The 25,273-nt window shown below is 43.5% G+C and overlaps 1 pseudogene; it reads left to right on the forward strand.

Annotated features, from left to right (window-relative positions):
- Positions 1-324: 324 nt before the first annotated feature.
- The window catches only part of LOC100720855 (fatty acid desaturase 2-like protein FADS2B), a 45,431-nt pseudogene continuing 20,482 nt past the window's right edge, over positions 325-25,273 (forward strand).

A 25,273-nucleotide genomic window follows, 5' to 3' on the forward strand; every position in this document is an offset into this window, starting at 1 on the left:
TTTGGCACTGGCTCCATGCTCAGGGACATTTAACCATGAAGGAGAATGCTGCCCAGAGTCAGAGAGGAAAGAAGGGAAGGGACAGAGATGGACTAGTCTCTCCCAGGGTGGCAGAGACAAGGGTAGCAAGAAGTTTCCCACTGTGCATGTTCTGCTTTGGTGGAAAGCAAGGGAACGGAGGCCTTCCTTTCAGAGTCCAACAGGAAGAGTAGACAGCTGAGAAACCACTGCAGCTCACCCCAGTGACTCAGTGACCAGGAAGCTTGAGCAGAAGCTTAGGTAAATGGGTATGTTGGAGGAAGGAGGGAGTCCTGCCTCAGTGAGATGTCCCAGGCCAACGGGAAGCCAACAGCAAATGGGAATGCCAAGGGCTCATCAAAGTGGGAGGTGAATGGCAAAAGCAATGCACCCAGGGGATGTCTCAACACCTACACCTGGCAGGAGGTCCAGAGACACAACCAGGACTGCGACCAGTGGCTGGTGATCAGCCACAAGGTCTACGATGTCACCAGGTGGGCACACAGGCATCCAGGAGGGCATGGAGTTCTCAGTCACTATGCTGGGGAAGATGTCACAGTAAGGATACTTTCTCCTCCTCCCCGACCTGCACTCTCTCCTCTCTGATGCAGGGTGAATGAGATCTTGGCTATCGTCCCAAAAGCTCTCAAGTACATTTTCAGGCTCCAAGATCACTCATTTCCTCTCAAACCAAATTTCAGGATTCCTATCTAGCAAGACTCTGGAAGCAACTGAGGCTTCCAGATCTAGTTCTGACTTGCACCCAGTTTCAGATGCACCCACATGCTGACTGTGATCCTGTTTTTGTATCTTCTGGGATTTGTTTTGGTTTGGTGTGAAATGGGGTCTGTCTGGTAAGAGGAAAGTTGACAGTAGCTCAATAAAATCCAAAGGGGAAAGCTCTGCAACCCAAGCAAAAAATTCCAAGACTTTTACCATTGGGCTGTCTCAGAGAAAGAAAGCAATTCACCAGTGGCCATCTTCGTGTTGTTAAAAGTAGGGAGAGGCATATCTCACTGCTGCCACCTTATCTCGCCCTCCTATGGGCCTCTGCGGCATCCGCCTACATTTCCCATGAGCCTCATATCTGCCTACATTACCCATAATCCTCTCCTGCTTATGTAATATATCCAGATGTGATGATGACCTATCAGATAACACTCCATGCCCTCTTCCTGCCCCATTGGCCCGCCTCCACCCTATATAAGTTGTAGCCATTTTAAGAATAAATGAGAATTGAATGGAATCCCACCTTATGTCTTGCCTGAATCACCGTAGGTGAATGGATCTTATCTCTCTACTGGCAAGCACTTAGTGAACAAAAAGTGTTTGTCAGTGGCCTCAGGGAGGCACTCAAGATTAGAGGGATCAAGGTTAAGACTAAAGACTTGCTATAGTACTTTCAGTTTATATGTTCAGTGTGTCCATGATTCCTTCTAGAGGGCACCATCGATTCAAATAGGTGGAAAAGAGTAGGAGATGCTCTCAAAGACTACTATGGGGTTTTTCGCCCAGAAAAGGTTCTGGTAACTGGTTTTTCATATTGGACTTTAATCTCTGAGCTGCTGACACAACGTCATGCAGATCCCCAGATTGTAGAGAGGCTTGCTCAGAGTGAGGCTGCATTATCTGCCTCCCACAATTGTACTCTGCAACCACCGGAGTTATCTAGAGCACCCAGCCCTCCCGGCTCTGTGGTTCTTGATATCCTGGAGCTTTTTCAAGATGGCGTGCACTGCCGTGATACTCAATATGGCACCACCATGCTCCCTCCTCTGTACTGCCCTATCTACCCTGACCTTTCCAATTGCCAGGAAGTTGATTGGTCACAATTAGTGAAAGAGGCTGCCCAATACCATCCTCCCCCCACCGCGGCTGTGGCTCCTGTCACTGCTAAACTACCCCCCGGTCTTCAGCGACCACCCGGTCTGTCTCCTGCCCTTCTTTCATTGGAGGAACAATTTCATGATCTACAAGAACAAGGGGAAACAAAAAAAGACAGCCACCTCATCTACAGAGACAAGATATAGAAACTGATAATAGTGAGGAAGAAAATGACGCTGACTCACATGGTAGTGATACAGACAAACCCATCGCCCCTAGCGCCAAGGGCTAATAGGGCCTATACACCGTTCCCAGTAACTGCCCTAAAAGAATTAAAAACAGCAGTATCTCAATATGGTCCCACAGTGGCCTTCACCCTTGCAGTCTTAGATTCCTTAACCCAAGGCTGGATTACGCCTAATGATTGGAGGGATTTAGCCAGAGCTACACTTTCAGGGGACAACTATCTGCTCTGGAAGGTGGAATTCCAAGACCAATGTGAACTTTTAGCTAAAGACAATGCTAACAGGAAAAATCATTATACTCTTCCCATGCTAACAGGAACAGGTCGATATGCTACAGAACAAGTCCAAATGCAATATGAGGGAGGCCTTTTTGCTCAGATCACTCTGGCAGCAAGAAGAGCATAGCATAGGCTCCCCTCTGGTGGAACTGCTTCTTCCCTGACAAAAATAAAATAAAAACCCGAGGAACCATTCCCTGATTTCGTTGATCGCCTCTTACAGGCAACTGAGTGTCTCTTTGGCACCTCCGGGGATAACTCTGACCTCATTAAACAGTTGGCTTATGAGAATGCTAATTCTGCTTGCCAGCCTGCTATTAAACCACCCAGAAAAAGGGAGGATCTTTCAGGTTATATTTGCCTGTGTGCTGGTGTAGGCCCCACCTACTATCAAGGCTTAGCCATGGCTGCAGCTGTAAAAGAGATCTTCCTTGCACACAAGCAAGGAGGGAAAATATATAATGGCAAATGCTTTAAATGTGATCAGACAGGCCATTTTGCCAGAGACTGCCCTACAGCCCAAAAGTCCCAACACAATAACCCAATGCCAAAACCCACAAGTTTGTGCCCTAACTGCAGAAAGGGATACCATTGGGCTAATGAATGCAGATCAAAAACAGACATAGATGGCAATCCCCTCCCTCAGCAGGAAAACGGGACACAGGGTCAGCCCCAGACCCCCAACCCCAGACAGACCTCCAGGGCTATAAGGTTTGTCCCACAGCAAAACAACCCAGCACAAAACAATCCATTTCAAATCTCCTCCGCGCCACACCAGGAAGTGCAGGATTGGACCTCTGTTGCACTTCCAACACAGTATTAGCTCCCAACATGGGAATACAAGCCATCCCTATGGGGATTTTTGGCCTCCTTCCCAAGGACACTTGTGGATTAGTTCTTGGATGTGGCAGCACAATCTTAAAAGGGTTACAAATTGTCCCAGGAGTCATAGATAATGACTATACTCATGAAATTGTTGTCATGTCATCCTCTATCTCTGGCCTAATTTCCATTAGTCAAGGGCAACGTATTGCTCAATTGGTGCTATTGCCTTTAGTCCAAACTCCTAATGCAGCTGTGGCTTCCTATAGGGGAAACTCTTCCCTTGGGTCTTCAGATATATGTTGGGCTCAATTCATTTCCAAAGATAAACCTCTTATGGCTTTGTTGCTTAATGGGAAAAGTTTCTCAGGGCTCATAGATACAGGTGCTGATGTAACAGTCATTAGAAAGGAGGACTGGCCTCCCACATGGTCCTTAGAAATCACTATGCTGCATTTGCAAGGGATTAGACAATCTAAAAATCTACAACGTAGTGTCAGTCTAATTACCTGGAAAGATAAAGAAAGCAATCAAGGACACATACAGCCCTATATTGTAGAAGGGCTGCCCCTTAACTTGTGGGGCAGAGATTTGTTAACTCAAATGGGAATGATGATGGGCAGCCCTAATACCATAGTCACCAAACAAATGCTCACTCAGGGATTCTTTCCTAATCAAGGTTTAGGTAAACAGGGCTCAGGCATTAAAGTTCCTATCTCCCCAACCCCAAACCCCTCTAAAACAGGCATAGGCCATTTTCAATAGGGATCATTGACACTCCTGTGGCCCATGCAAAAGAGATTACCTGGTTGTCAGACAAACCTGTTTGGGTAGATCAATGACCCCTCACCTCTGAAAAGCTTACAGCCACACAGCAGCTGGTGCAGGACCAGTTAGATGCAGGCCACATTGTCCCTAGTGATTACCCTTGGAACACGCCTATCTTTGTTATTCGAAAAAAGTCGGGGAAATGGAGGCTGCTACAAGACCTTAGGGCAATAAATAAGACCATGGTCTTAATGGGACCCTATAGCCTGGCCTCCCTTCACCCAGTGCCATTCCCCTGGGATTTTTTAAAATTGTCATAGATCTTAAAGATTACTTTTTTTCTTTTACCTTACATCCAAATGACCCAAAGCATTTTGCCTTCAGTCTCCCATCAGTTAATTTTAGAGCCCCTATGCAAAGATTTCAATGGCAAGTCTTACCACAAGGGATGGCTAACTCCCCCATGCTATGCTAGTCTTTTGTCACTGCCGCAATACAGCCAGGTAGAGATCATTGTCCAAATATATATGTATATATCTCCCATTATATGGATGACATCCTCTTGGCAGAAGAGAGTCAAGACCAGACTTTACAGTGTTACCAGGCACTACAAGCTGCCTTACAAAACGCTGGGCTTCAAATAGCCCCTGACAAGGTCCAGCTTACTGACCCATATACATGTTTGGGTTTTCAGTTACAAGGCACTCAGGTGTTTTCTCCAAAGCCTCAACTAAGTCTTGATGGCCTTAAGACACTTAATGATTTTCAAAAGCTTCTAGGTGATATTAATTGGCTTTTACCCTATTTAAAATTAACCAAACATGGCTACAACCCTTTTATGAGGTCCTCCAAGAAGACATTGACCCAATTTCCCCCCGAGAGCTCACACCCAATGCTAGAAAAACACTCCATACAGAAGAAGAGGCGATCACTCAACAAATTGTCTCCTTCATAGATTATAATAGGCCACTACAATATCTCATTTTTAATACAAAACTCTCTCCCACGGCAGTATTTTGGCAACATGCTCCTTTTATGTGGCTTCACCTACCAGTCTCCCCAAAGAGTATTATTGCCTTACTACCAAGCAGTCTCTGACCTGATAATTCAAGGCATAAGGCTAGGAAAATGTTATTTTGGAAAGGAACCAGATGTCATCATTCAACCCTTCACCAAAGATCAAGTGGACTGGCTACCCCAGACCACTGAGGCATGGCATATTGCTATAGCCTCCTTCTCAGGGACCATTGATAACCATTACCCTCCAAATAAGTTGATTGATTTTGCTAACTGTCACCCGTTCATATTCCCCAAAATTACAGCCATACAACCTCTTCCCGATGCCCCAGTGTTTTTCACTGATGGCTCCTCCTCCGGCAAGGCTGCTTATGTAGCACAAAACGGTGTTTTTACCCTCCAGACAGATGCATCATCTGCACAGTTGCCAAAACTACAGGTTATTCTTGCAGTTTTTACTGCTTACTCTGATCAACCCTTCACTTTGTTTACTGATAGTGCCTATCTCGCTCTGTCTGTTCCATTATTAGAAACTGTTGCAACCATAAGCCATGCCTCCCCAGCTTCAAACCTATTCAGGCAATTACAGGACATAATTCGGCTTCACAGTCATAAGTTTTTCATTGGCCACTTGCGAGCTCATTCTGGCCTCCTGGGTCCCCTTGTTCAGGGAAATCATTTGGCTTATACTGCCACACCGACACAGGTATTCATGACCCATTTTGAGCCCACATAAGACTCTAAGGTATCTGAGGCCCAATGGACTCATCAGTTACACCACCTCAGTGCTCAAACCCTTTGCCTTCTCCACAACATTACTCGGGAACAAGTCTGACAAATTGTAAAAAATTGCCCCTCTTGTGCTGTTCACTTGTCTGTTCAACATCTGGGAGTCAACCCAAGAGGTTTAATCCCCAATGCCTTGTGGCAGATGGATGTCATTTTAATGAATTTGGCAACTTAAAATATATACTTGTAATTGTTGATACATACAGTGGTTTCATCTTTGCCACACTTCAGACTGGAGAGGCTTCTAAACATATTATAGCCCATATACTATCAGCTCTCTCTGTTCTGGGATGTCCCCAACAGTATAAGACTGACAAAGGCCCAGGCTATACTAGTACCTCCTTCGCCAAATTTTGTAAGTGCCTTAATGTTCTCCACACCATGGGTATACCTTACAATCCTCAAGGACAAGGTATTGTTGAATGTGCACATCTCTCCCTCAAATCCACTCTAGATAAAATAAAAGGAGAAACCTGGTACCCAACCCGAGGGTCTCCCAGAAATATTGTCTCACATGCTCTCTTTATTTTGAATTTTCTATCCCTGGATGCCTCAGGCTGCTCAGCAGCATCTCATTTCTGGCACACAGACAGCAACACAATTTGCATCTGTGCTATGGAGAGATCCCCTAAACAACACATGGAATGGCCCTGACCCAGTCCTCATCTGGGCACGAGGCTCTGTGTGCATTTACTCCAAACAGGAAAAAGGAGCTAGATGGCTCCCCAAATGGCTTATAAGATAAGTAGACAGCCGTTCATCGAGGACCCTATGTGACACCCAGGAATAACATCCTCTTCTGGGGCACAATCCCCTGTGTTCTCTTCCAGATGGTGCAACCTCTCAAAACCTTGTGGGCCATCATTGGACTTTTGACACAACTATGTCTAATGGATAGCAACCCCCATCAACCCTGGAAATGGGAGCTTAGCCACTGGAATGACCAAGAGACAGTTTGGACTTGGGTAGGATCAGAAAGTCCATGGTTTGCGCCCACACCCTGTTGGTTCTTTCCAGGGCTCCAATGTCCCAGACAAAGTCAATTCTACCTTTGTCCTGCAGCAACAGGGGGTAGATCATATTGTAATTCCATGGGAGAATATTTTTGTGCTCGTTGGGGCTGTGAAACAGTTGCAACAGGATGACAACCCGCTTTCCCTGATAAACACCTTAAACTGACATGGGGGCTGCTGGCGTGCAGCCTAGATGACTACCCACCGGCCAATCAAAGACCCTGTTAGGTTCTATACGTCACTGTCACCATTCCTGAGGACCCTGGCTGGCTGACAGGACGCACCTGGAGACTTCGAGTCTATGAGTCAGACAAAGATAGGGGAAATCTTATTCTCATAAAAAAGGTTCCCCTACCGGTTTCATCTGCGCCCATAGGCCCAAATCTTGCTCCAAAGCCAAAATACAATCCAAATCCAAAATATAATCAGTCTAATACAGATCCTGTTACTGCTGTTCAAACAACCACAGTAAGTCACCCAACCATAAGTGTTTATCAAGCCCCTCCACACCAGGTAGATCACATACCTGCCCCTCAATATTCACATTCTAACCTATTCAGTTTGATTAAAGGGGCATACAAGGCTTTAAATCATACCCAACCTGATCTCACCCAATCCTGTTGGTTATGTTTGGCTGCTCCTCCCCCATATTATGAAAGAAAGGCCCTCAATTTAACCTTTAACAGTTCTTCTAGCTCATCTGCCTGTGACTGTGGCAATCACCACAAGCTGACTCTCCCTGACATCTCAGGTAGAGGGACCTGTCTTGGGGGCTCCAGCCATCCACCAGCACTGGCAGCACGACTCTGTGACAAGCTTCATCCAGAGTTCAAGCCAAATAATTACCTCATTCCACCCCCAGGAACATCTTGGGCCTGCAATTTTGGCCTCTCACCCTGTATAGCAACCACTGTTTTTAACAAGTCTCCAGGTTTTTTTTGTTCTTGTACAGGTTCTTCCTCGCATAACGTTCCACCCAGGAGACTACTATCTCCAGGCATTGTAGACTGGCTATATGTACAAGAGAGAACCTGTGAGACTCACCTTAGCTGTATTACCAGGGTTAGGAGTCACAATGGGAATAAGAACAGGGACTACGGTTCTAGTGTTGGGAAATCAGCATCTAGCTCAATTACAGGCAGCAGTAGATCAGGATTTAAAAGAAATAGAAACATCCGTAGTGGCTTTACAAGCATCTCTGACATCTTTATCTGAGGTAGTTCTGCAAAACAGAAGAGGACTAGACCTCCTATTTATGAAGGAGGGTGGCTTATGTGCTGCTCTCAAAGAAGAATGCTGTTTTTATGCTGACCACTCAGGAGTCCTCAGAGAGTCCATTACTAAACTAAGAGAGCACCTGAAAGAGAGAGAAAAGGAGTGCCTAGGTGAAATGACCTTCTCTTCCATGTGGAGGGGTCTCTTCCCTTACATTGGCCCTCTTGCGACCCCTGGCTGCTTTATTGCTACTCCTTACTGTAGGCCCTTGTATTTTCCAGAGGATCGTGACACTCCTTAATAACAGGAATGACACGTTTATGGCAAAGCCTGTTCAGGTACATTACAGTCAACTGGAGATGGCAAAACAACAAACATATTGGGAAAGAACATCCACCGCTGGTCCACATAATGATTTGGCCCCAATGCCCTGAGGCACTGGACAGGCAGCCAGAGACGGGCAACTAGGACACATATGTTATGCCATCGACTACCTTAGACAGGCACAGGACCAACTGCTGTTCTGCAGTCCCATGATGGGTAAGCCTCAATTGGGTACATATGAAGAGTCCTTGACCTAAGACAGGCGCTGTCCTCACAGGGCCTGCCATAATCCTAAAAAAATATAATAAAAAGGGAGGAGATGTAGGGAGTGGCATATCTCACTGCTGCCACCTTAGCTTGCCCTCCTGTGGGCCTCTGCTGTGTCCGCCTACATTTTCCATGATCCTCATGTCTACCTACATTACCCATAATCCTCTCCTACTTATGTCATATATCCGGATGTGATGATGATCTATCAGATAACACTCCATGCCCTCTTCCTGCCCCATTGGCCTGGCTCCACCCTATATAGGTTTTAGCCATTTTAAGAATAAATGAGACTTGAATGGAATCCCACCTTGTTTCCATCTCTCTTTTCTCTTGCCCAGCCCCCCACCCCCGTCCCCTCTCCAGGTAAGGACCCCAGCCTTGATCCATGGGCTGGATCAGTTAAAGATGATGGAAACTGACAATGACCACAACTTTTCTGTTTGGCCAAGAGCTTCTGATCTCTCCTTCAGTGACCGCCATGATGTAGCCGCTTCTAGGGAGGTGTTTAAATGCACCAACTCACTTAGCTCTCCCCATGAGGAAGTAAAAGTTACTCTTGCAGCACAGATGGGAATGCTGGTTGCAGAGATGATAAATAATGTGTCACCTAGCTGACTATCGCTAGTGTCAAACTTCAGAATCAGGTTGGTTTTGTCTCAAACCCCTATACCTACAGAGTCCTCAAAAACACAATTTCCATTTACTATTAATAAGGAGGACTTTCACACACTTAAGTGCATTTTAGAGCCCTTTTAAAATATTCTATTAGAGTATTCTAAATATTCTAAAGTATTTAGAATCTAGGGATCTATTTCATCTAGGGATGAAAATACAGAAAGTTAGGGGATTAAATGACCAACTCAAAGGCAGGAAACTACTATACCACACACCAGAAATTTATGTGTGGGCTTTTAAAAAGTATTTCTTGCACTTATTGATTTTATCAACTGACATAGAGCTCTAGTTGCTGGTTTAGAAGCATACAGAGTCCTTTTGCTAAACACCACTCTGCAAATGGTACATGCTAGTAATTAAAAAATTCACAGATAGTAGACAAGTTTTTAAAATACAGATTTTTTTACCCCATCACTATCTTCTCCCTTGATTCTCAGTTTTTCCCCAATTTATTAGGCTTCTCCTCTGCCTCAGTTTTGTTTTCATGCCATCTTCTGCTCTTGATTCTGCACTATGAAGGAGTCTTTCTGAAAATGTTCTGTCACACTCTCACTCCTTCTGTCAAATCTGAGTTAAAAGTAGCAAAGCCAAACATTCTCTTAGGAAAATGAGCCTGAGTCAGAAGCCAAGGGAGAGAGCATTGCGTGTGTCAGGAAGATACACATTGTGCAGGAGCCCAGGCTCCACAGGGAAGAAAGAGCAAGGTGCAGAATATTTCTGTAGGAAACACAGGAAAGTAAGTGACAAATACAAAATGGAGAAAAATACTGCAGACTCCCATTCAGTCTTTTGCCTAATTACTACAACTCAGAGGAAACATGGACAACGGTTCTCTAAGTCAAAGAGTACATTGGAAGGGATGTGGGGCTTAAGCCATGATGAGGATAACTGACAGCCTCCCTCCCCTTGAAGCAGCCTAGATGATAAATATTTAATTTTCCAATAGCTTTTATCCCCAAGAAGTCAAGGAAAGACTATGTGTATGTGTCCAGCTGTAGCCAAGGGGGAAGAATTGGTTAATACCAAAGAAACTATAGTAGTCAGGACTTGCAAGGAGAAAAATTACCTAAAGAACACAAAATCTGTATTATTTTATGATGATCACCAAGAGTAAATTACAAGAAAATTCAGGAAATTTGTGTATGACTCTAAAGATCTAGAAAATCCAGCCAAGGGCTTGGTTCCCACAGCAATGTTCTACATGATTCTAGCTGAAGACCTAGAGCCCATGACAATGCTCCCATGAGTCCAGCTGGAGGCCTGGAGCCCAGGACAATGACCCATGCAGGTCTGTTTCATGCATCTGCACTGGGAAAGCCCAAAGGTCCATGGTGGAAGCTAGAAAGTCTATGCCAGTGGGGTGAAGGAGCTGTGCCCTTAGGGTTGAGGGTTCTTCAGTGGAGCCAAGAAGTGATGCTCAAAACAAGGACCAGGGCTGCCCTATAAAGTACCAGAGACACCCTCAGTGACAGTGAAGTCCAAAGCTCCTATGACAATAAGAACAATCAAGTACATATCAGGAAGCCAGCATGACAAGCTTCTCCTGGAGAATGAAACGCATACATCTTCCCCTCCAGAGCCAGGAAGTGATGCTCAAAGTAAGGACCAGAGCTCTCCCAAAGTGAAGCACATCCATTCTCAGCAACAAGGTCCCAGGCTCCTCTGATAAGAATTGCCAAATTCATACTAGGGAAAACAGCATGACAAGCTCCTCCAGGAGAACCAACTGCTCCAAAGAACAACACTTAGGAGAACCTACAATGGCACCCTCTTCCTCTCTGTATCTCCTTTTATGCTGGCAACTTTCCTCAGGTGGACCATCTACACTCAGCACCATGCTGATTTAATTCAGCTGGTGTTAAATTGACAACGAGTTTTTAATCCGTAACAGAAACTATCAGAACCTTAGGATATACAGCTACTCTATCAGGACTCATGTATATCCAGTAGAAAAATCATAATTTTGGTAAGTCAAGTATGAAAACAAAACTAAAGAAGTTCAGAGAAAAGATTTGCTAAGAAGAGATTGACATCAGGTGTGGTGGCACTCCCAGCACTTGAGAGACTGAGGCAGGAGAATTGTTGCGTGTTTGAGGCCAACCTGGGTTACAAAGTGAGCTAAAGCCCAGCCTGAACCACATAGTGAGACCCTGTCTCAAAGATAAAAAATAAGGAAAAAAAAAAAAAAGAGATGAGTCAAGAGAAGCAGGATGAGTGCCAGGAGAATCCTGACCACTAGCACACTCCAGAAATAGTTGGAGAAAGAGGAGCCTGAGCTTGGACTCACTTGTGTAAGTTGGCACAGGTTACAGGCACATTCTCAGCCTCAGTGCCATGGTCTGCAGAGTAGGAAGTGCACCTGCTGTGCACCTGCAGATGGTAACTGGACTGAAAGCCTGAACACTCCCAGCATCACAGCAGGTGTGGGCAACGTTCCTTAGGTGGTAGCTGGCTCTCACTCACACCACCAGAAGCACCATCACTCCCTGATTACTCACCATCATCTTGCAATCTCGATGATATGTGGTGTCGTTCACTTGGGAAAAGGTCTGTGATGCAGATTCTCAATTCTCTAGGGTGGCAGAAGGCAGAACATCAAGTCAGAGGATCTGAAGTCAAGTGCTTGCTCTTGGTTTCAAAAGATGTTTTTAGGTTGTGCACAGACTAGAATGTGGTGAGCAATGTACAGACTCAGGGCCAGCACTGGGTCACAGCTGTAGGGGACTTCATACAAGGTGAATGATGACCACGTGGTCTCCCTGTGGGTCCTTAGTCCACTCCTTCATGCAGTCAGTTATTCCAAAGCCTTTGTTATGTAGGGGCCCAACCTAATGGTTAAAAGCACAGGGGCTGGGCACAGGCAGTTATTATTTGCATCTGGGCTCTATGTGTACTGGGAAGGTCATGCAGAATCTTGCTCTTGGATTCTCAGAGGAGTTTTACTCTAGAAAATGGGTGTGGCAATACCTTCACCTTAGTTTCCTTCTCAAAGTTAATGGGAATTAAATAATGCACTCCTTACAGTGCTTGGAACTGATTAAATCCTTGGACAGTGGTCGTTCTTGTGTTTCATTTTTCTGGGATACAGTTTAGTGTTCTTCAGGGAACTTACTAAGAAAAATAAATCTAAACTGTGCATACTGGTACATGCTTGTAATTCTAACCCTCTGGGTGACTGAACTAGGAGGATCACAAGTTCAAGCCCAGCCTGAGAAGTTTAATAACTTGGTGAAAGCCTGTCTCAAAAAATAGAAATTAAGAGAGAAAGAGAAAGAGTTGGGTATATAGTGCAGTGGGAAGTTCCTGAATTTAAAAATAAAAATACAACAATGAAATTAAAAGGGCTGAGGTGATAGTTCAGTGCAAAGGCCCTGAGTTCATTCCAGATGAAAAGGAAAGATGGAAGAGAGGAAGGAATGAAGGAAGGAAAGAACGAAGGAAGGAAGGAAGGAAGAAAAAAGGAAGAGAGGGGTGGGAGAAAGAAAGAATCTATAAAACAAAATCAGCATATGTAATTTTTTTTATGTGTTGTCATATTACTGGATATCTGAGTTTCCTGGTCTTTGAAAGCTGCATACTTATAAACTAATGTTATACTGCTAATAACTAGTCTGGTGCCAGGTCTTTTCACTGGTATGAGCTCAAGAATGAAAAGTCAGAAAGCCTGCATGGTCCAACAAAAAGAATGGATTTTAAAGATTAATATACCTATTTTGCAATCATGAAATAAAGGTGACAAAGCATTTTTAATTTTTTTTTATTTTAAAGATAGTAAAATCCAACGAAACAAAACAGACAAAACCAATCAAAACAATGCAGCAAAACTGGTACAGAACTTCAAAGCAGGATACTAGGAAAACAACAGTGGCTACCATGGTATATCTTGTTATCTTCACAATAGGTGTCCATTCAATCAGGTGTAGCAACACCAAACCAAAAATAAAACCAATCAAAATAGAATATCAAATAAAGCAAAACAGTGTGAACAAAGCAAAACACTGAGAACGGTATTGGCCTTCAAAGACAAGATAGAAGGAAATCCCCATATTGGCCATATTATATATTGTTATCCTCCCAAGAGATGGTCAGACTGCTGGCCCCAGACCTGAAAAATCAAGCAAACATTACACGTATTTAGTTACTTTATGAACCTTAGTTGCTATCAACTCAGCCTGTGCTCTGAAGCAGCTGGTTGCTGGGGAGAGGGCGTGGAACCTGATTCTGGCTCCTGGGGGCTATTATCTGACTTCTCTCTCCCTAGAACCCAGGCAGCTTGCTCAGCTTACCACAAAAGCTGGCTAGTTGATGTCTTGGTGGCTTCTCCCAGCCTCAGCACAAAGGGATAGAGCCCTTTGTGACCACACACTGTGTCTATGTACACAGAGCACACCTTAGGCTCCGTAAGATAAGAGCAAATTCCAGGTTTCCTGAGAAGCATAAGCGCGGCTGCAGGATGGACACACGGAGGCAGCATGCTCAGGAGGAAGGGGGAGGTTTGCCATCCCTCGTGCCTGTGGGCTGCTCTTCACCTCTGCTCTCTAGTCCAGGGAGGACACAGAGAAGCATGAGCACTTTCACATGACTGTCCCGGGTGACAGAAGCTTAGGAGAAATGAGACAGAGAGTGTTTCAGCTGTCTGGGAAAGACCTGCACAGCAGAGACAGAGCTGGGTGCAAGTCCCAAAGAGAGACAAGTTTGGGGTGAGCAGAGAAAACAGACAAGGCTGAGAAAAGAGACCTCAGATTAGGCTAGAGAGGGTGATAGATAAGACTGAGGTCATCAGCCAGCATCCAAGAAGTGCAGGCATCTAGGTCTGGCCACTTCCTTAGCTTCGCACAGCATGATTCAGAAGTACATGCTCTGTTAATGGGGGCTAAGGTCACATGATGAGAAGATGAAGGGAGAGGGCAGGGAAAGAAGAAGCTAGGAAGGAGGAGAAAAGACCTGCGGTGCTGAGCTGATGAGTGTGCCTTTTACCCCTGAGACATGGCAGCCTCCCTTCCCTGATACAGAAGAGAGAGCAGGATTATGAGTTCCAACAAACAGCAATGGGTCACGAAAAGGACTGCTTCTCTGAAGGGAAGCTTGGGAACCCAGTGAAGAATGACATCATGAGGAGCAGGTGGCTGTGAAGAAGGAAGCCTAGCGCAGGGTCCAGTGAGAACCCTAAGGCACTGGAAGAGAAATAACCGCAGAACAGGGGGACGGCACAGGTGTGGAGGGAACTTCGAAGCCAGGCTTCAGAGCTGATGAGTCACCACATATGTGAGTCCCGTCTCAAAACAAAAAGGTGTGGGTACAGTGGACTTCCAGTTTCCTCCACGTGACTTTAGAATCACATAGCCCTGAGTTCAAATCCTGGCTGCACTACTGACTGTGGCATTTTGAAGCAAAATGTGTCTTCCCTCTAAGACTTACATCTAAGCTGTACAATGAAGCGATGGAACCTTGCAGAATTCAGGCAAGAGTTACGGGTTGGCCCACAGAGAGCCTGGCATGTAGGATCTGCTCTGTAAATGCTGGCTCTTTCCTCTTCTCTTCGTTTTTACCACCCCTTTCTCCCAACAAGAACCTATTTGCTCAAGAGTGTTGGTAACAAAAACTGTTTTATAGACTTTCAAGAAGGAATTTCACCACTCACTTTCTGGGTTCTACTTGAAAATCTTGACTATATAAGGCTCACTAAACTCCCTTATTGTTATGTCCTATTAATGCAATGATGAATTTCCACACTGTTTTGGGAGACTCTATAGCTCTTCAGTGAAATAAATGTGGGGGGAGCAGTGGTGGCTGAAAATATAAGTATGAAATATAAATGATCTTTATTTTGAGAAGGCGGCAAGAGACACCCCCAACCCCCTGGAGTGCGGCATCTCCGCCCCTGGGTCAGCGATCTCTGCATAGAACACGTGGAGCGAGACACATAAGTAGCCTCAGTTTTGGGTGGAACCTAAGGTGGCATTTAGAATGCACAGGTAGCCCATTGGCCTTTGTTTGGTGCCATAGGTAAATTCACATGGGAGGGGGAGATAGGAGGTCCTTGGCTTTACTGGCTACAGTATTCTGTCTGGGCCAAAACCCTTTCATATAGCATCTTTGTTCGCAGCGCTGATGTGTGAATGTTCTTGGGTTCGGCCGGAAGCCATGATATCTGGAGGCTGTTATTACCAGTATGCTTGGAAGTGAAATTCCACTAGAGCACAGTGCTCTGCACGCTGTCCTCAATGCATCAGGATATTTTCTACCCTAAACTGCTCTGAAACAGCAAGCACAGCGTGACACCTCTAGTACAGTCATCATGAGACACAGTAATCTCTTTCCTAATTATAGAATCATTCTTTCTCTCTTAAGGGGAACAAAGATTTAGGATCATATGTTTAGAAAACATCTTTGGCACATCTGTGGCCTTAACTTTCTTTTTTTTTTTTTTTTAATTTAAGAGGAAAAAGAGAAAAACACAAAACAAACCAAAGCGGCGTAAGGGTACACACAATATAGAACTACAAAACAAAACAAAAAACCATAACAGTAAGAAATTACCTGCTAGTAGATTACACACTATTTTCTTGAAAATAGTTCCTCAAATCACAGTATCAAAGAACACAAGGTGGACATTCAAACAGGGAGACTGCAAACAGCTGTGTTCAATGTTCCAAAAACATTGATAAAGTCAGCTATTTAACACCCCCAAACACACTTGCTGTTATATCCGTTAGAGCTCCTTTTCTTTTTTTTTTTTTCCCTCTCTTTTTTACAACAAAATTTACACATCTTGGATTTTATTACTCCTTAGTGCTTATTACTTTCTTGGGGGGGGGGAAGAATACAGTCAAATATGGCAAAACAAAGCTGTCAGTCAATACCAAGGATAGACGTAGCACATGGTGTAGAACAGAGTACAAGTTTATCAACAATGGTTATCAATGTTGTCCCTTGTTTCCTTAAAAAGAATTGTCTATCTTATTAGATATTATAAAGTTGGACAAAACAGTAGAGAACAAGACCAATAAAACTTAGGCATTGTAAACATTACAGGACTTCCAAAGAAGACAATAGTCAAACCAGAATGGGTATCTTAGTGAATCTTATTGTCTTCAAAGTAGTTGCCTATGTCTTCAAACTTGATACTATCATATAGAATGGAACAGAGTCTAATCAGTCAAAACAAGATCGTGGGAGTACTACAGGACTTCAAAACAAGTTAATAGGAAATCGAAAAGAGTTACTATTTATATATCCTAATTTTTTTGAATTTTTTCTTTAATTAAGACAAACATAAGAAATGACTAAATAATTTTTTGAAACAATAAGGGGGAGATTGAGATAAAACAGGACATAACAATATAACAATAGAGGTCACAGCATGACTGTTTCAATAACCTAGTACTTCACCACCTTATAACCTGACTTAATAGTAGTTACCATAGTGTCTTTTTCCTTGAAATATTTGGGTAAAACTTCATATACTCTAGCTTCAAATATTTTCATATCAAGAAGCCCAGAATAAAGCCTTTCTAATTAATGAGTGAAAACTTTATAAGGCTTCAAGGCCACCTAATGGGGAATCATGATTACCACATATTTTTATATATTTGAATCATTACTTACATTAGGGAAACTATTCGGTATTCACACATGCGAGATTGATTTATTTCACTTATGAGTATGGTCTCAAGCTGTGCCCATTTATTGATAAATATCTCAATGTGATCCTTCTTTATAGCTGAATAATACTCCATTGTATAGAAATACCACAACTTTTTTATCCATTCCTCAGTTGATGGGCACTTGGGTTGTTTCCAAGATCTGGCGATTACAAATTGTGCTGCTATAAACATAGGTGCACATATATCACTGTGGTATGATGCTTTCAGTTCTTCTGGGAATATGCCTAGAAGTGGAATAGCTGGAATAAATGGGATTTCCAGTCCCAACTTTTTGAGAAATCTCCAGACAGATCTCCACAAAGGCTGTACCACTCTACACTCCCACCAGCAGTGCAGGAGAGTTCCTTTTTCCCCACAGCCTCTCCAGCATTTGTTGTCGGTTTTCTTGATCCTGGCCATTCTTTCAGGAGTGAGATGGTATCTCAGTGTGGTTTTAATTTGCATTTCTCTAATGACCAATGATGATGAGCATTTTTTCATGTATTTATTTGCCATTTGCATTTCTTCATCTGAGAATTGCATATTCATCTCAGATGCCCATTTTTGGATTGGATCTTTGAATTTCGGAGGTCTGAGTTTCTTTAATTCTTTATATGTTTTAGACAAGAGGCCCTTGTCTGAGAGAGAGTTTACTAAAATCTTTTCCCAGTTTGTGGGTTTTCTTTTCACTATGCTGGAGATTTCTTTTGACATGCAGAAACTTTTTAATAAGAAGTGGTCCCAGTTATTGATTCTGGGAAGTATTTCCCGTGCGGTTTGAGTCCTGTTCATGAATTCTTTACCTACTCCTATGTCTCCAAGGTTTCTACCTATTTTGTCTTCCAATAGATTTAGTGTTTCTGTTTTAATATTCAGATCTTTGACCCATTTAGATTTTAATTTAGTACATGGTGATAGACATGGGTCTAGCTTTAGTTTTCGGCAAATGGAGAGCCAGTTTTTCCAGCACCATTTATTAAAGAGACTGTCGTTCTTCCAGTGAACCTGCTTGGCTCCTTTATCAAAAATAAGGTGGTTGAGTGTGTTTGTAGTTGTGGTTGTATCTTCTAATCTATTCCACTGATCTTCAGCTCTGTTTTGATTCCAATACCATGTTGATTTTACTACTGTTGCTTTGTAGTATAACTTCAAGTCAGGGATTGTGATGCCTCCTGCTTTGTCTTTGCTGCTTAGAATTGCCTTTGCGATTCTAGGTCTCTTCTGGTTCCAGATGAAATTTAGGAGTGATTTCTCTAGATCTATAAGGTATGTTGATGGTATTTCTATTGGGATTGCATTGAATCTGTATAACAGTTTTGGGAGAATGGCCATTTTCACAATGTTTGTTCTTCCTATCCATGAGCAAGGGATGTCTTTCCATTTTCTGAGATCATCTTCAATTTCCTTTTTCAGTGTATTATAATTTTCACTGTATAAGTCTTTCACTTCTTTCATAAGAGTAATTCCTAAATATTTCATTTTTTTGCTTGCTAATGTGAATAGTCCAGTTTCTCTTATTTCCCTCTCTGTAATTTTGTTGTTCGTGTATAGGAATGCTATTGATTTCTGAGTATTGATTTTGTATCCAGCCACATTACTGAATTTATTTATTGTATCTAAGAGTATTTCAATGGAGTTTAGGGGGTCTTCTATGTAGAGTATCATGTCATCTGCAAACAATGATAATTTAACTTCTTCTTTTCCTATCTTTACCCCTTTTATTTCTCTTTCTTGCCTAATTGCTCTGGCTAGTACTTCCAGTACTATATTAAATAGGAGTGGTGATAAAGGACATCCTTGTCTTGTACCCGATTTTAAGGTAAAGGCTTTCAATTTTTGTGTGGCCTTAACTTTCCACAGGTGTTGGAAGCTGTGTGCAGAAACAGAATGGTCAGTAAAGCCAGACAGGTTCTAGCAGGTTAAAGCTCTTTTTTTACACCATGGCATCTCCAAACCCTCAGGTGAAGTGAGTCCAGGGTTGAGACAAGGCCCTCTGGCTCCCTCATTCACTGAATAAGCACCTTACACCAGAAGACTCATATAGAGTTCTTGGATATATCCAAAGTTGCTCAGGATGCGACAGTGTAGATTTCATTATATTCCTTTGCATAATCCAGTGGTCACCCTGCATTAGATATTAGAAAGTAGGAAGAAAATCACTGAATTGCTGTGTGAAAGAGAAAATAGATAGGCAGCCTTCATCACGAGAGGCATGCATTTAAATGAGCACACATATAAATAAGAAAGACAGAAAATAAGTATTGTAAATTTTATATTACAACAAATATGACAATCATCACTGTAATTAATTCATTTAATCCTCACACTAGCTCTATAAATAGACTAGTTATCCTGAGCCCCATTTAATCTTCTGGTGACAGGAACACTGGCTTCCAGGTCTGCTTTCTGAATTTGGGCTGTGTGGTGTTACAGCTCTAGAACACTTTTGAAGCTTCCATGTACTCAGATTGCAACTGCCTCTCTTCATTTTTAACCACTTTGTACTCCCAACCAAGGTCACAATAGTAGGAAGCCCAGACTGTCTCTTGTAGAATCCGTCTTCCCAAAACCTGTTTAAATACTTAAGAGGGAAGACTCTCTTATTTCTAATCATAACCAGATACAGGAAGCCCACCACATCTCACAGCTGTATGACACAGCTACTTGACAGTGGCATCTTGATTGCCTGATGAGAATTTTTCAGGGACAAGCTTAGCCAAGGGTGTAGTACATAACCCAGACCTCTGATACTGCACTCCCATGATTCCTCATGTATATTCTTAGCCATTGTCACCAAAGTTATCCAGACTCATCTGGAAATAACTAATTCATGAGGTCTAATTCTTCTGAACTTTGGCCAAAAACTCAACAGAAAATGTGATTTGCATAGCCAGTCTTGGTGGCTCCATACTTTAGCGGGTGTAAGCAGCTGCCAAACAAAACCCATGCTGGTCTTTAAGGATTCCTCATGGCCACTAAAACAAAACAAACACCTCTTTCAGTGCTCAATAAGCTAAACCGTGATGTCAGTGTCCTGCATAGCCTGGCTGCACTGAGCAGGTCTAGAGAGACAGAACATTGGGAATTAGAAGCATCCACCTGCACTCAGCAAGTCCTCTGTAGGAGAGGCTGTGCTGGCTCCCCAGGTGAGTGCAGGAAGAGGTATGAAAGCCCATCTGTGCGTAATCTGTCTCCCCTGAACTTCTAAAAGAGTGCTCTGATCAACAGGATGTATTCAGAGCCATGCACCCGAATCTGGACGTTGTGAAGCTGTACCTGAAGCCACTGCTCATTGGAGAGCTCGCCCCAGGAGAGCCCAGCCAGGAGAGAAACAAAAATGTAAGTGAGGTCTCAGGCCCCAGCGTGTGGAAGCCGGGACACAAGGCACAGTGAGGGACAAGCTTATCACTTTTTATGGACACAACCACCGTCTTACTTGGGTGAGCTCACAGAAGAGTACATGACTTCCCTCCTCTTTGCAAGCAGTGTATTCCAAGACTCTCGGTAGACAGGTGGAATGGTGGGTAGTACTGAAGTCTACCTGCGAACAATGTGATGCTGCACTGTGATAGAGTCCAGTCACTTAGTATAGTTCTCATTTATCCACAGTTTTGTTTCCATAGTTTCAGTTCTGGAATAACTGCAGAGCAGTGTGCACAGCAGGGATGCATGGACACAAGGATGATTCCTGCCCTGGGCAGGGCAAAATGAGATGGTGGGGGAAGAAATCCTTACCTTACCCAGCACGGTGCCCAATTCCCAGCTGATCCGATGATTCTTTCTGAAAATTTTCTATTTAGTATTTTTGGAGCACAATTAACTGAGGGTAACTGAAACTGTGGCAAGTGAAACCCTGGGCCCAGGGACCTACATCTCTGTAAATGAGTGGATTCTGCACCTTTTAGTGCCGTTTTTAGATCTACAGGAGTCTCTGTGAAACAAAGGCCTGGAATTTCTGGTACCAGGTCCCACAGGAAATCTACATCTCTGACCTCGCACTCCATGCCGGGAAGCATGCAAACAATTTTTTTCAGTGATTTCCAGCAATTACATGTTTGTCACCAATCACTGCGTTCCCCATAACTAAGCTTCATGAGAGCAAGGGACACGTCTGTCTTGCTTTCCCTGCAGGCCAGTATGAGATGCACAAAAGGAAACCCATGAATCTTTGCAGAGTGAAAAATGTAATTATATCCTAACTAGGATTCTTCTTAAACTTGGAGATGCTATTATTCCTGAAAAATAAATTACTCTTTGAAGCTTTGGTAAACTGGAGCTTGTTTCCAAAGAAATGCAGTTCTCCATTACCTGTCTCTACCCTAACTTCTTCAGTATTCCCAAGGACGGGTGACAAACTTCCTTCACTCTGTGGCTGCATGAAATGCTGCCTTCCCCAGGACAGGGTCTCAATCAGACCGAAAATTCCCTCGGGTTGTTTTATATAAACCTTAAAGTGCTTTTATTGCATGGTGAACAATCCCATTTTTATGACTTACTTTTATAAGAACTTGTCTTTGTCTAATTCTTAGCTTCTCTGAAGCAATTTGTACAAAGTGCTAACCCACATGTCACTGTGAAATAGAACAAGGACTTTCTTCACCCTGTAGAAATGAGGAGTCAGACTCCCAGAGGTGCTGTAAGGAACAGGACTAACTGGGAGACACAGAGCAGCTCTGTCCAGGTCTGAGGCTAACACACTTGCTTGTTCTGTAGCCCTGGGGTCACCCAAGCAACTGTGGATGGGCACATTGCTCTGTCCAGGAACCTGATCCCAGAAGTGGATGACCGGAAATCATCCTATAGCCCTGAAGCACTAAAACTGTAGTTTTGACCAGTTCCTTCACCTCTCTGTGCCTCAGTTTCTCTCCATGGAAAGAACAACACTAGCACCAATCCGTAAGAGTTACTGAGAGGGTGATATAAAGAAAGAAGCAATAAAATCACTTTGAGTATTTAAACATACTAAAAGCTCAATAAAATTTATACATTATCATGAAATTATTGGTTGTGGTAGTAATTTAAAGCCTATAGCTATGTCCCTGTCATTTGGGGGAAGGTCGCCCTACGCTAAAAAGAAAAAAAAAATGCTACAAAGGTCAATCAATTTTTCTAGAAGCATTCTTCAGGAAACTCCAACTAAAGCTGGAGCACTGTGTGAACACTGTTACTTAACACAGTGTCAGTCTCCAAGGATAAACATCTACAGCTAGTTTTCTTTTACACCTACAACATTCAGGGTGCTGTCCAGGGAAACCTGGGTGTGAGTGTGAAGCGGTGTGAGGAGGCGTGGGTGTCAGTCTGGCATCAGTCACTGCCCTGCCGATTATTTAAGCCACTCTGTCTGCTGGACCCCAGTGATCTTCCACTCCTATGTATTCAGTGGGTTGGAAAAAATGGCCAGGCTGGCAGCAACCCTAGAGATGACTGATTAACATCAAACCGTCATTCAAATCATATGCCACCAGAATTCCCAGATCAACCAGAATTGGAGAGAAAAGCCAATCCAAACTCTTGGTGACCAGTGGCTTCTTTTGAAATTGCATCAGCAAAACCTTAAATGTGAAATTTGGCTCCTGGCATTTTTTCATAACATTTTTATTCGCAGTTTTTCTCTTTTCTTCCAATTGTACGACCCTGGGGTTTCATTTTGTTTGGATTGTTTTGTTTTGTTTTTTCACTGCCTGATCAGCGTTAATACCAGCTGTGCTCATTGTTTTTTGCAGTCCACCGAGAAACTCTCAATGAAGCAGATTCTTAGAGCTACTTGAAGGGGACTACGTTGCTTTATGCTCTCCAGTCTCTGAAATGGTCCCCTGGACATGTTCAACAATGAAGGGCTAGCAACACACTGTGCACAGGTGACTATGTGACCCAGATCCATTTAGACCACCAAGTCCCCCGCCCTACACATAACTGGAGCTCATCCTGCACCAGGATCATACTGACATTCTGAAAGGTAGTTGTTGAGCTTAGGCATCTCCCAAATCATCCTTCTGCCCCCAAAACCACTGTTCCTCTGAGAGCTCCTGAGCAGTTCGAGAAGAGTTCACAACTCTCTACTAATCTTTCTCAATAAAACAAAACAAAGCAAAACCAAACAATCACCACCTTTTTTCACAGACTTCATTTGATTTTTTAGTTGTTTTTTTTTTTTTTTTTTGTTTTGTTTTTGTTTTAAATTCTGGACAGCTAAATCTGCTTGTGCTCATGAAATGATATTGATTAAATTTTCTTACTGGCTTCACCATGTCCCCTGTCTCCTACCTGCCGGCACTGTTCGCTTTGCAGCCACAGCTGGTGGAAGACTTTCAAGAGCTTCGCAGCATGCTGGAGGCTATGAACATGTTTGACGCCCGCCTGCAGTTCTTCTTCCTCCAACATTGCACAGATCTTGATTTTAGAAGTCCTGGCCTGCCTCCTCCTGTGTCACTTTGGCAATGGCTGGACTGTTGGCTGGACTGATCTTGGTTTCCTTTTTTCTCTCAGTTTCACAGGTAAACAACTACTTTAAACCAGGTTATGGCCCCAGGGAAAGGCTGGGTGATGTTTCTTCTCTCTTTAGATAGGAGTTAGCAGCAGCAAGATGCCTGGGAATAGACCCCAGGTTACTAACCTTATCTGAGCTTTAGGTCTTTCATCTCTGAACTAAAGATACCCATGAATATGGAATTATTCTGAAGAAGACTACACATACTATACCTAGCACTGTGCCTGACATGGCTGCAGGGTTTCACTAATGGCAGTTGCTTCCCTTTACCCTGGTTTACTCCTGCAATTTCATGTAGTAACATTCTGTCCTCAGCTGCATACTATCCATTTTGTTAACCTTCCAAGATTTATTGGGGAATTAAACTATAAGTTCTTCAAGGACACAGAAGGCTGCACCTCAGTACACGAGAATAGAAGCACATGTGTCCCTTTGTAAATGACAGATGCTAACTGACACTTAGCAGGGCACTGGATGAATCCTTATTGGATCAAGTAGGGCTCTCACCGCGGCTGCCTACAAGCATGAGGCTGCACGGTGGTCGGAGGGAGCCTCACATGCACCCAGGGAATGAGAATGGAGCCGCCTAGGAAGAGAGACCATCACTCAGCTGAGCACCCTGTGAGGCAGAAGAGGGCAACTGGGACAGGCTGGAAAAGCATATGCTGTTGTGGGAACAGAAAGGGACATTTCATTCTCATCACAACAATTGGGGAAGGTTTTGTAGAGAATTCAAACAAATGTTTCTACATTCCAGAATTTTTATGGTTATTTTTTTCTTGAAAAACCAATTTGCTTTATTCTTTGGGAGGCAAATTTATAAATTGGAAAGGGGGAAAAAAACATGCATTTGATGCTCAGCATGGGTTGTGCACCTTGCACTGTAAACTGCTTGACAGCCTCAGGAGTCAGTGCTATTCCTCGCATCAGTCAAGTAAGTAACTCAGGGTTTGGGCTGCTGAGCACTCTTCAGAATTGTGCAGTTAGAAGTGGTGGAGATGCTAAAGCTGCCTGACTCCAAAGTCTGTGGATTTTGCAGTTCACACTGGAAGAAATAGGCAGAGGCCAGGAGCACATTCTGGGTTGGGACAGCCACCTGTCCAAAGTGAGGGAGGCAAGAGGGATGCGACAGGCCTTGTGGAGCTGTCCTTCTGGCTCAGATCCATCGCAGAGCTAGGGGGCGTTTCCTTGACTTCCTGCATCTCAGCAACTTTGTTTCTCCTAGGCTCAGTCCCTATTTTTGCAGCATGACGTAGGACACCTTTCCGTGTTTAAGAAGTCCAGATGGAACCGTCTGATGCACAAGTTTCTCCTATGCCACATGAAGGTAAGGGATGTCAGGGAGCGAGGAAGTGCTCACTGTCACTTCCTGAGGCAGGGGTGTCTAATTAGTAAACTGTGTTTACAATACCCCATAGATAAATGCAAAGGCAGTAAGGATGGTAAGTGTGTGTACCAATATGTCAAAGGACATCACAAAGTACGCAGTGAATCAGAATTTTAAATTTTAATGAGGAAAATGTTTATTCTTATTTAAAAGCTCTTCCATTTTTCATTGCTCTGATAGACTTTGTGGTACAATTCCTGGAAGCCCTAGTTCCCTACGGAACCACCTCATGGAAAAAAATGTGCATCTTATTTTAAGCGTGAAGAGGTGCCCTGTAAAATCCTAAGGGGGAACATTGGAGAGGAGATGTGCTTTCTGGCGGGGAAGTCCAGTCAGCAAGATTAGGTTTGGAAGAATTAAAGAATCAGATGCAGGATAACAGGTAAAAATCAGGAGAAGTGACAGTCAGGGGAGGCCAGTGGCATCTAAGTAACAGAAAGCCACAAGCCCCAGACTTCTGGATGGTGGCAGCTGGTCTGAATCTCTTCTTCAGCA

Source organism: Cavia porcellus, unplaced genomic scaffold (assembly GCF_034190915.1).
Source record: "Cavia porcellus strain 051 isolate PalLab524CR breed Dunkin Hartley unplaced genomic scaffold, mCavPor4.1 scaffold_17, whole genome shotgun sequence".
Taxonomy (NCBI): Eukaryota; Metazoa; Chordata; class Mammalia; order Rodentia; family Caviidae; genus Cavia; species Cavia porcellus.